The sequence below is a fragment of the Plodia interpunctella genome, chromosome 21 (genome assembly GCF_027563975.2).
Source record: "Plodia interpunctella isolate USDA-ARS_2022_Savannah chromosome 21, ilPloInte3.2, whole genome shotgun sequence".
Classification (NCBI taxonomy): domain Eukaryota; kingdom Metazoa; phylum Arthropoda; class Insecta; order Lepidoptera; family Pyralidae; genus Plodia; species Plodia interpunctella.
Window position 1 is genome coordinate 4,199,144 of NC_071314.1, and position 12,231 is coordinate 4,211,374.

A 12,231-nucleotide genomic window follows, 5' to 3' on the forward strand; every position below is an offset into this window, starting at 1 on the left:
ATTTTCGATACGGCTTTTAGATATTAATTTGAGTAAATGGGTTTTTTCAAGACGATGGAGGGTCTTAAGTTATAATAATCGGCGACCCATTGTGAAACATGAATGAATAAAACGCGAACAAAAATTATTTGGAGAAATACCTATTTAAAATTATGTCGAATTTTCATTTAATCGAATTGTATTTATTGATTTTACCGTTGCGGACTTTGACGAAAAGTTTTGTTTTTATTTAGGATTTTTTATCGAGTTTATGTCAGTTCCATTTGTGAAAGTTATTCGCCACATCTTTACCTCTCTCCCTCTCTCTCTCAGACAGAGATAGAGGTAAGAGAGAGGAGGAGATCTTATAGTATTTTCCCGGCTTCTTCCGCAGGCGTTGAGCATCGAAGCCCAGGGCCCGCTTTCCTACTTTTTCGTCGACTTGCACGGTTATTGGCGTCCCTAGTTGTCAGACCATGACACCAAGCCAGCATTTCTTGGGTTTGCCACATCTGCCAGGGCCAGGCGGTAGCAGCATAGCCAGATGTTTGTTCCCTACATAATTTGCTGGTCTACACAAGACGTGGCCGTACCAGCACAGGCCTTCACCATATATTTTTTATATCGAATTCAAAGAACGAATTTACTATAATGGCGAATCTTTATTTATTTTACAAACGAACTTACTGTAATAAAACCCTCAAAGCTTTGAAAATACATATTTTAGTAGATATCGATTAAATGCTTTGAAAATACATATAGTATATCGATGTTGACTGATGCTGTGTCAGATATCTCGCACCAGAATTGCATCAGCAACTTTCCAACAAATGCAGTCTTTGGTAGAAGCTTTTAAATATGTTAACGTACTACTTATTAAAAGTAAAGAATTTCTTTGACTTGCTTCAAACTAGTATGTATAGTATAACCGAGATATATTTACTGAAAGTCATTGAAAGTCAAGTTCGAAGAAGTAACATAGATAAAATACATCTATAATTATAAGTGACGCGCAGCTAGGACAGCACAAAATATGAAGGCATCTACTTAGCAATTTACTTACAAATTAATTGTCAGGTCAGTCAGGGATTTTGATTATTTAACAGTTCCTTTCTCCACAGGAAATAATCAAAATCCCTAACTTGTTACTCTCTAGTAATAAGTATTACAAATCCTTAATCACCACGTACGACACCCACGGGAGAATCAAGGACAACTCTATGTTGTCCTTGATTCTAAGGCGGGACCACACTCAAAGTACTATACAACTAAATAAATGAGTACAATATACTCAGTCAACAAATAATCTATGGTGAATGGGACGGCTTCCATTTTTACATCAGGAAATGAATCCTAAGGAAAGATCGGACGCGTAAATGGAAGGAAAGCACTCAAACTAATAGATTGTGCGCTATCCAATTGTGTCAATCCTGGGAAAAGAATTTTATGTTACTGTGAAATATTTTACAGAATGCAACGGAACGGATGACAGAATGCTACGAAACGTTTCTAGGAAGAGTCACTTCAAAGGTTTCCTTGAAGACTTGAGATAAGAGAAAAAATATAAAATGGATACGTAGGTATAAACAATAGATCAATTTAAAAGGACAAAATGTATGAACAATCAACAGTCGAAAGAGTGAAAGAGATCTCAACCAAAAATTATAAAACGTCATTGCGAAATAATTCTACTCGTAACTTAGCAAAATTGATCGATTTAATAATACTTATTTATGTTACATAGGCCTCTTCCCTACGGATCTCCCATAAAGTAATTCATAAAGTAGGTATCACGTTTTTATTGGGGGGCTTTAGAATGGAATTAGTAGGCACTCCGTACAATGAAGTACAGTCAACTTTGACGTTAACATAAACTGCGCAGAAAAACGCAAAGTACGCAATTTTGTCTAAACGTCACGCGCAAGTCATAGACAACGTCAAAGTTGAGTGGTGGTCACCCCGTAGATTTTCAAATTCAAAATCAAATTATTTATACGGCACGTGGATATTTTAAATACATAAAAAAGTAATTCCTTGCGGAAATAAATGTTAATGGCGCAGGGATCCAACATGGAATTTTATAACGTTCACATTTGATGGAAATGCTGTAGATACACAGACATATAAAACAACACGTGTGTGGTATAACAAAGTTGATACATACCTACTATTAACAGTGTCATTGAAACGTCAACTAATACTTCATGGTATCGGTTAACAGAAGCTATGTGTAATCCATCATATCGACCTCCAATACCTAAATCTAGAAATAATGCTCTATGACCACAAAAATCTCGACGAAGGAACAATAACCACGAACTAAAATAAACGCGAAAATAAAAATCTGTCTCGTTGTTTTCTCATCCAATACAAACACAAGAAAAACTTTAACACAGCCGATTTACATAAAGTTGAAAATCCGAGCTTTTCCGGCCATTTTAGCCTAAAGCCCGAACTCGACTTGTGCTCTGCTATGCTGTACTAAATGAAGCTGTTTTGAACAATCAATAGAATTTGTTTGTAAAAATTCAAGAAGTTCTATGCATAAGTCGCTCAACGCCGATCTGGCACGATTATAATGTTGTCACGACAATTACACAACATAATATTTGTCAAATATGTTATTGATTGATAGATTGCAATTCTACCGGATGTTCGAAACGTACCTTCAGTTAGCACAGCATAGCTGAGCACCAGTCGAATTGTGGACTAAGTTCCTCGAGCTACAATCGCTACTGTGAACTTTAAAGAAAATACGCCGTGGCGAAGCATTCGCAAATCTAATAAAATATGTTACGCTTGATGGAAACGGAATTCGCTGGGAAATGTTCGCTATTTCACTTCTCCGTCCGACGCGATTCTCAAATTATTGAAATATCTCTAAATTTTAGTATTTCAGATCATTTATTTCTCTATAGCAGGAAAAACAGAAATAAAACTTTTGCAGCGATTGCTAGATGAATTAAAATATAGTATATAATCGTGCGCAAATGAGATTTAACAATAAATATACATATAAAATAATAATAATAATAGCAGGGGGTGGGAACAGCAACCGGCAAATACAATAAACATAATGATAAATATACATACATTTACTTACATAAATAGATCAATATAAAAAATAATAAAATGCATACATATACATATATATATATATATATATATATATATATATATATATATATATATATGCATAAATAGGAGAATGATGTGTGTCGTCTGAGGGCCCAATTCTGACAATTCTACGAATATAAACTCGCACAATCAAAAAAGTTAGCAATAGTTTCATAGGGGGTTAGTCAGGGGTGGTCGCCTATAATCAAAGGAATGGAATGGAATCGAATCCTCAAAAAATTACTGTCCGATAACGGTTAAAAACATTTATTTATAAAAATAGTAATAAATACATAAATTCTATTAGCACATTTATTTTCAACGTGTTGAAACTTCAATTTCCTCACTTTTTCGTTTTCCCTTTTTATGCCATCCTGGAGGGTCATTAAAAGCGTCAACTTACTGAAACCACTTAAAATAATTGCAGTCCCACGGTGCATTTCAGATTTAATGTTGTTGGTAGATTCATAAACGAATTTTATAACTGTGATTCAGTTTACGTTTATTAGTCATACTCAGTATTTAGTAATAAAAAGGTGTATAAAACATTTATAAATTTAATAACATTTACACTTTTAATATCGTAGTTATACAAATGTACAAACAAATAAAATATGAGCTCTGAAAACATGATACCCCTTTTTTAGACAGTCGTGTAATACTGGATAGCGATCGACACAAAATTTAGAGCAAAAATAAGATCATATTATCATCAGTCACGTGACACACATTTACCTCTATCCCTCTCTCTCATGGGCTCCAACGCTAAACGATTGACGAAGTTGTAGATCAATGTGGATATTGTAATACACCTAAATCCAATTATAGCTATATTTAGTTACATAAGTAGTCGATCGATAGCGGTCTTGGATTTTTCAGCCAAAGTTTTTTATCTAATATAAGCCGATTACTCGGAGTCAGTTAGACGTGACTTCACGGGACGCTGAAAGTTTTAACTTTTTTAAGTAATCCTGTTTCACGGGTTCGAGCCGTAGTAATATTCAGTCAGAATATTTTTAATATTTTCCTTTGTTTTTTCGACAGAATTTTTCTATATCTAGTAAATATACATGTTTCATTAATAATAATGCTGAGATTGAGATCAATTTTTAAATTGCATGATTCACCAAATTTAAGAAATTAATCTCCTTCATTTCGCCGTTAATTCGATCATTTTGTTGAAAGGACATTTATTTTTAACATGTTACTTTTAATCGTTCGTATATCGATTGTTTATTTAGGTATTAAAAATAATATGTATTAACTTATTGAGGAATATACAGAAGAATAAAATACATATTATGTACATAAAATTTGAAACATAATAAATTTTCTCATAAGCAACATGTATACTACAATATACCTAATGAAACATTATTTTATCATCCATCGTTGACCAAAAATAACTCCGCATAGGGTAAGTCATAACACAAACGTTATAGCACGGGCTTAACCATAAAATATTATGTCTATGGTAAGGTTTATGGCTTGATACGAGCTGTGTAAGCTGCGTTCTGTTATTGGTGGAAATATTCTTTCAAATCTAGCTTGTATGTATTTTTTTTTTAGCTAAAGCAAGCTCTACTGCTGGGCAAAAGCCTTCCTATTTTCTTTCCATGAATCCCTGTCTTCTTCATATTGTATACCCGGTATGTGCTATTGCTTACGTATATATGACATTGCAGTGATAAAACTACCTTGCGATTGGCTTCTGTAATCTACGAGTATTAAGATCCAAAATAAAAACATAAAAGAATCGGCCATAAATTGGAATGTCACATATGGATTGCACACAGATGTAAAAACATTATTACAGGACTAGCGATTTTTTTCACTTGATTGATACAGAGTGCGTGAGTAGTTAGTATACGCAAGCAAGAGTGATTCTGGTCGTGTTTTAAATTTAGTAGTGGTACCCGGTCGATATTATTATTATTATACCTAATAAAACGTGTGAACACGTGCGTCTTTTCTTTCAGCCAAAACCATCTTGAAACGAGGTCTACCAGTACTTCTTTCGTTACTTTATCTTAAAGTATGTTTTATTTGTGATGATTACTATTTTGTGAACTTAAATTAAAAACATACCAGGCAAATTCCACCGAGTTCCAAACGCGAACACTGCTCATAACACAAGCGTGTTTATTGCTATCAAATGTGCGAGCATTCAAGAGTATGCTATTACAGAGCGCGGTATCTGTACCTTAATGCTTCTAAATTTAATAAACGTTCAACACTTTACAGAACAAACAATAAGCAGAAGTAACGACAACAAACGAAATAACAAACACGAGAAATTAATAGTGCCTCCTGTAAATAATGTTTCTTTCAGACTTACAGCGCAGAATAATGAGCGCACAAAGATTTCCTGACGTATTTTATGCGGTCCGGAGTATTCAAAGTCAAAGGAAATAAATATTCCATCTGTTCTAAGAAGTGTTGCTCTTCACTTAGATACACAATATTTTAAACCATCAGGCTAGATAAAAGTGGTTTCGTAATACGCGATCTTTATTACTATCTGCGCTCCGGAACTTCGCTTCCGTGGGAAATACGGGATTTAACATACTCTATATGCTATTTCAGGATATATTTATATATCCTGAAATAGCATTATAATTAGTGTAAAAATAAACATTCTTGTTGTATGTTATAAAAAGCAAAATTGAATAGAAACTAGATCTAGTTTCATTGTATGGCTACAGACAAATCCACTAAAACAAGTGCCACTTCAGTAGCCTTGTCTTGTGCTTATAATTATCACATAGACTTACTATATTTTAATAAGCCTATGAGATATATACTTTCATGGTAATATTTATAAATTTTGAATGCAGAGTATATCAATCACGCTTTCACGGCTAAACCTTTGGTCTTAAACTATGCAATTTCATTAAAATCAGATATAGTTGTGGAAACGTGATAAACAGACGAACTTTTGCATTTATAATATTAGCATGGATCTCAATATGTAATAAATGAGTAACACTTGTTTTCCGTGAGCACCGCGAGATGCGGCAAAAGTTGAAACAGCGTAAACCAGTCGAGCTGGCAAGTGTAATTGAATAATTTTAAATGAAATGAAACTGGATGCTGAGACGGCGTCGACGGTAGTTGCATGAGGAATTTATCGCAATAAGAGTTCTAACAGAGATCTTTGTTTCACTGGATCTGTTATTGTTATATATTTTAAAATAATTATGCGTAAGTATATAACATTTAATAAAGCAGACAAAAAGCAAAGCCATCACCGCACAGAGGCAGGCACATATATTTCACAGAACAGACGCAACTGATATTTGTGCAGTGGCACCAAGGTTAGTGCCAAACGGTTGAGGCCACACAATGAGTTCATTCGAGTGACCTTTGATGGCAATCTCTGATTTACAATTTATCATTGCCAATACAATGTTAGTTGGGTATAGAAGGAAATATACAAAAGTAACCTTTGTAAAAATGGGTAATTAAATGGGTTACCTATGTAACATATGTGTACAAAATCTCATCTAAATAAATACCAGCTTAGGCTTAGTGAATGTCTGTCGTGTGGAAGGCTGAAGCTTATTGCTTGACGTTAAATTTTGTCGGTTTATAACTTCAGAGGTGGCATACAATGAGGATTTCCATTCAGCGAATAAAAGCTGAGAACAGTTCATTTATCATTGGTGAAACAACAATATTGGGTGGTGCTTCCAAATATTGTTTTGTGCCTGTAACTCAGGGTTGAAGGGCAAATCGGAGTGTTTATTATCATGATATTCCATATAGCTTATATTATATAAAATATACATTTAATAGGCGTTAATTTACTATTAATATTAGTTTTTAGTGTTCTTCTGTGCGTGTCCATGGCAGATCAACGCTTTATTAGGCTTTATTTTTATAACCTAAATATTTTCTTGCCAGAACCGGAGCTACTCGTACTTCGATGGCTTCATTGGAAGCTGCCATCAAGTCAGCCCGAGTGTTTGGACCCTCGGAACAGGCGAGGAGATGAACCATCGATTGTATGTAGCCATTTTTAGTGAAAAGTTTAGTTGAAAAAGTCGGATAAACGATTAGTTACCATATTAATCGGAGATGATGTTGACAACTGACGTTGAACAAACTATCTTAGAGTTAGTTCCAACAGTCAAATTTGATGGTAACTATAACCTGTGTACAACGTACAAAGTACCTACCTAAGTACGCCAATTTGACTAATCGGCAGGCAGGTTTAACGTCAAAGTTGACGGTTGCAACGAGACTTAGGATGTATTTATCTATATGTTATTATGATAATCGTACAGATATAAGCATTTTTTTATATCGTATACCTTTTAACACTCGGCTCGTGATATAAAGGTGCAACTAAATATTAACGGTATTTATTTTACAAACCCGCTCCAAAGTCTGTGACTTAAATATGTAATATGGCACACGACCAAATTACGCAAGTAATAACCTCTATTCATACCAAATGAAAGAAAATTAAGTCGTAAATAATACGAATGATAGGAAAATCTGGAAGTAATTCGTCGAAAATTACTTCGGAAAGCCGATTGAGAATATACTTACCTTTGTAATGAAATCAATCTTATATGCGTTTCGTATAGGAGGAAATTGGATTAGTTCAAAATATATTAAGTATATTTTATTAGTTACAATCATTGAAATAAATTTCATATTTTTCCATTATTTTTATGTTCCATTCTCATAATTAAAGGTAGATATTTATTATACCTATTTATTATTATATAAATGCATACTTTAAACATATAGTATGTTTATAGTTTACCACCAACCACAACATATTTTATAAATGCTCATGATCCTATCAAAATAACCGCCTGTTCAAAATCAAAGCCTATAAATATTTTCAATACTATTTCTTTTTAATCTTTGTCTTACTAGGACATTAAGTATTAAAAAAATACGATAAAGAAAATAATGAGTTACGTTTTAATTTTGAACACCTAATGTAGTGCAGGCTTTCCCTGCCTTATTTACATCCGTAACTTTACACAAAATTACAGACTGCAGAATAATGACAAAATATAAGTTTATATAAGTTGTAATGTTGTTGTAAACCTTACATTTTGATGTGACGAAACATTGTAGTTGTCATGAAAAGCCAATAAGATTGCGTTTCGCGTGCCCTCCGGCCATTACCCCCTGACCCATGTTAATGTGAACTTCGAAAATAATGTCATACTAAACCTTCGCCTAAGTAAACAACTACAAATGTATAGGCCTTTCTTATACAAAACCTATTGTCTGCGGTATGACGCCACTAAGAGTACTTTGAACGCGGATAAGCGCCATGCCGCATTGCTCAGTCGTGCTCAGTTTTTTTCTATAGGGTTTGACATTGACATGCGTTGACGTACGTCTAAACTCCGTACAATTTCTACGTTGTACTGCGCATGGATTTAATAAGTACTTCGTAAGTACCTACTAATTCTATGGTACTGCGTCGATCCGAGTCAAGATTACGGAGGACGCCGCAGCGCGACTGAGCAATGGGGTCGCGGCCTAAACCTCAGTGATTGTGCGGAACCGGACCCTGGGCACCGACGCTCAACGGTTGGGGAATCAACCAGGAAATGCTCAGATGAGAAAGAGAAAGCTCTATGGTTGTGATGGAATAAGTTGATCTTCTAGCTTTACCCGCGTCTTCGTCCACGCGAAAAAATATATTATTACATGACATAGACACTATGCCAATACAAAGTCTGCTATTACAGACTAGATTCTGTTATAAATTTAGTATTTACAAAATATACAGACATGTTAAAAATATAAATCAAATTTCACAATTTTTTATATCGACGAGACATAACAGTTTTTTTTTTCTTTTTGTAATCAAGTAAAAATTATCAATCAATAAAAGATGAAAAGACGACTACATAATGGTTATCATTATAGCTAACTTAATTTGTATAATTATCACAAATTTCACAGTTCAATGTAAACACAAAGGTAACATAAGTAAAATTAATTCCCAAAGTTGTTTCTTTGTTCTCGGCAAGAGGCGAGGATTTATGAAAAGTCATCTTCTAATGGCGTAAAGTTTTTCATTTTTATAAAATTTATAACTCCAGTCTCAAATTTTACCAATATAAAAAAAAAACAGGATGAATCTATGTACAGACATAGCCTACTTCCAGTTATATATTATAGATTATACGTCAGTGTTCATAACACTAGGCACACAGTTTATAATTTGGATCAATATGAACCCTGGCTGGGTATTTGCAAAACAAGATTTAAAATGGCAGGCGGATTAAATGCTAAAAGTTAATTAACATCAAATGAGTGCTAGTTTTATTATTAGCGATTAGCAACTACCTACCCCTAACGTAACTCATTTATTTTTTACGCATTCCTTCTATGTACGTACATAGGCCATTTATTCGAATTAATACCCAGACATGACACAAGTAATGTAGTGCTTTCATATACCTAAGCAATTAAATTGGGCAGACTGATAAAGTTACATACTTACATGAAAAATATTTTTTAAAAGCAAGAATTTGTAAAACCCATTTACCCACGTTCTAATCGCTAAATTTTGATATTTTAGTTTTGCATAAATTTAAATTACCATGTTTAATTTTTAAAAAGTCAAATTGTCGTATTCTTTTTTAAATCAAATTGACATCAATATGATAATACACACTTTTTCCATTCCAGCATAGAACAAAAGCTTAATGATACTGTTGAACATACCTGATTTTTCCTTAATAAAAACTTCGTAAGCCGAGACCTGTAACAAAAGCAAAAAGATTACAACAAGCCGCGTTTTAATTAAAAAGTTGTATGCACTGATGAAAAAATTTGCAATCAAAATGCTGCTGCCATCGTACAGATATTTTCGATTGCATTTGTTTTTTATTGCGATAATTCAGTCAGATTCATCGTAACAATTTTTTTGAGTTCACATTTGATAATGCCAAATGGTGTTATTAATTAAAAATATTATAAATGCGAAAGTAAGTATGTTTGTTTGTTACCTCTTGACGCTCTATCTGCTTAACCAATTTACTTGAAATTTTCCATACATGTAGTTTGAAGTATGGAAAAAGACATAAGGTACCTTTCATCCCAGAAAAATAACTTTTTTCGCGGGTAATTCACTCGGGCGAAGCCGAGGGCAAAAGCTAGTTCCACATAATTTTGAGAATTAAATAAGTAAAATAAATAAGTTTGCAAATTGTCTAGTATTCCAAGTCCAGTGAACAGTTAATTTAGTTTAACAAGCACCAAAGCTCAGTTGAGAACTCTGCCCAATGGACAGGAACCCTCGCAAACTCGCGGTTATTAAACTTTTCACACAAACCGTTCCAACTGAGAAATATTTGCAAAAGAAATAATTACCGCAGTATTACGTGAAGAACTATTTACACTGGTTCTACTTTTCCATCGGAAAAGAGATTGAAATATATTTTAATTCGTTGTAGTTTATTACTGTTTCTTTACACCAAGCTGCATTCCAACTCTCCACGCCCGTATATTTTTTGAGTAAAAAGTACTTATATGTTATTCTATTTCAGATTATAGTTACAAAGTTCAAAAAAATCATATAAATAAATATTTTAAATTAGAGACATTGTACTCAATGTATCTAATTTAAAATACTTGTTTATATAATTTTTTTAACTTTGTAACATCAGTTTCGCATTTAAGAAGAAGGGATGAATAGTGTACTGAAGTCTAACACAACATTCTGAGCTTCCTCCTTACATGTTACAAACAAAGTCCTTTGCCGCGTCTGTCTGTTCGCGATAAACTCGAAAACTACTGCACGGATTTTCATGTAGTTTTCAACCATATTGTGATTCCTGAGGAAGATTTAGTTGTATATTTTGTTGTCTTTACCCGAGCGAAGCCGGGACGAGCCATTGTCAATATTAATATACGAAATCACGGCAAAACTAAATCTATAAATATATGTCAACATATTCCTAACAATGAAAAGCGCAAACAAATACACGATTGACACGTAACACCACCGGTGAAAGTCACGAGAATATGTAACATAACCAAAATAAATCTATTTTTATTTCCCCACAATACGTTCTCGATGCCCTGTCATTGTGAACATTATGAGTAACATCAAACAGTTTGGCTACAGATATACTGTATAGAAAAAAGGGCTTCATAGACCTAACGGCAGTTTTCCTTCGGCCCTGCATTAAATAGATTGAACGTGAAAAAAGTCCAAACATTTACTGGGTTGAAAAGCTGAGATGACCTGGCAGAGAAATGGGAGATAAGAGTGAGTAGTGTCTCCATGACTTATTGTGTCAGTTTTGTACGGAAATGTTCACGGTACACGTGTTAGGTTAGGTTGTACACGCACTTTATTTAGCCTCATGGATATAAATGGTGTCTTTCGGTGCTATTTCCTGCACAGAAAAGAAACAAGGATACAGTACAAAGTTTTGGACTTGTTTTGTTTGATCAAAACACATGATTAGTCATTAACTTGTTTATGTGCATTGTTTATAGTCATATTAATTTTGAAATTATAGAAAAATTGTTTAATGTACGTCTCAAAGATGTCTTTATAGGTAAAGTTCTTAAAGTCAACAAATAATTATTCTTTTTTTTTTTTTGCCGACGACCATTATATACTTTTTGATAAGACCTCAAAAGGTTTTTCTCATACAACACGAATATTGGTAAAATATTTAAAAATGATTGTACAAAAAAAATATCTCAAAAGAATACACTCAAGACAACATCAGCTTAAACATAATGCTACGATATACGTCACATGAATATCACGAGAATTTTGTTGTGAGTCCCATCAGAAAACACATTTGTGGTCCCCATGGGGCGGAAAGGCTCATTCATGCCGGTTGACAATGCGACATTCTATCGCATGTCCACGACGTGACTACACTACAAAAACTCACCCCTTTTGTGTACATCTGTACATACCTTTCTTTCGCCAGTCATAAATTTAAATATAATGTGGAAGGCAATTCATTTATTTGAAGAGAAAGTTATAAATTAAATTCAGATCTATATACGTGCAAAAACTTTGAGGCAATATTATTTACCACGCTCTGTTTCACCGGCTATGGGTATGCAAATTGAAATGGAAAAATTCTTTTTAACTATAATAACATTCATCAATTAGTAACG

The 12,231-nt window shown here is 33.6% G+C and overlaps 1 protein-coding gene across 2 annotated transcripts in view; it reads right to left on the bottom strand.

Annotated features, from left to right (window-relative positions):
* LOC128679257 (uncoordinated protein 58-like) overlaps positions 1-12,231 on the bottom strand; it is a 209,604-nt gene that overhangs the window by 166,716 nt on the left and 30,657 nt on the right. For both annotated transcript variants that reach the window (XM_053761367.1, XM_053761368.1), the window contains exon 2: positions 9,808-9,844. The gene's annotated coding sequence lies outside the window, so the exon portion shown is untranslated. The remainder of the gene's footprint in view (positions 1-9,807; positions 9,845-12,231) is intronic.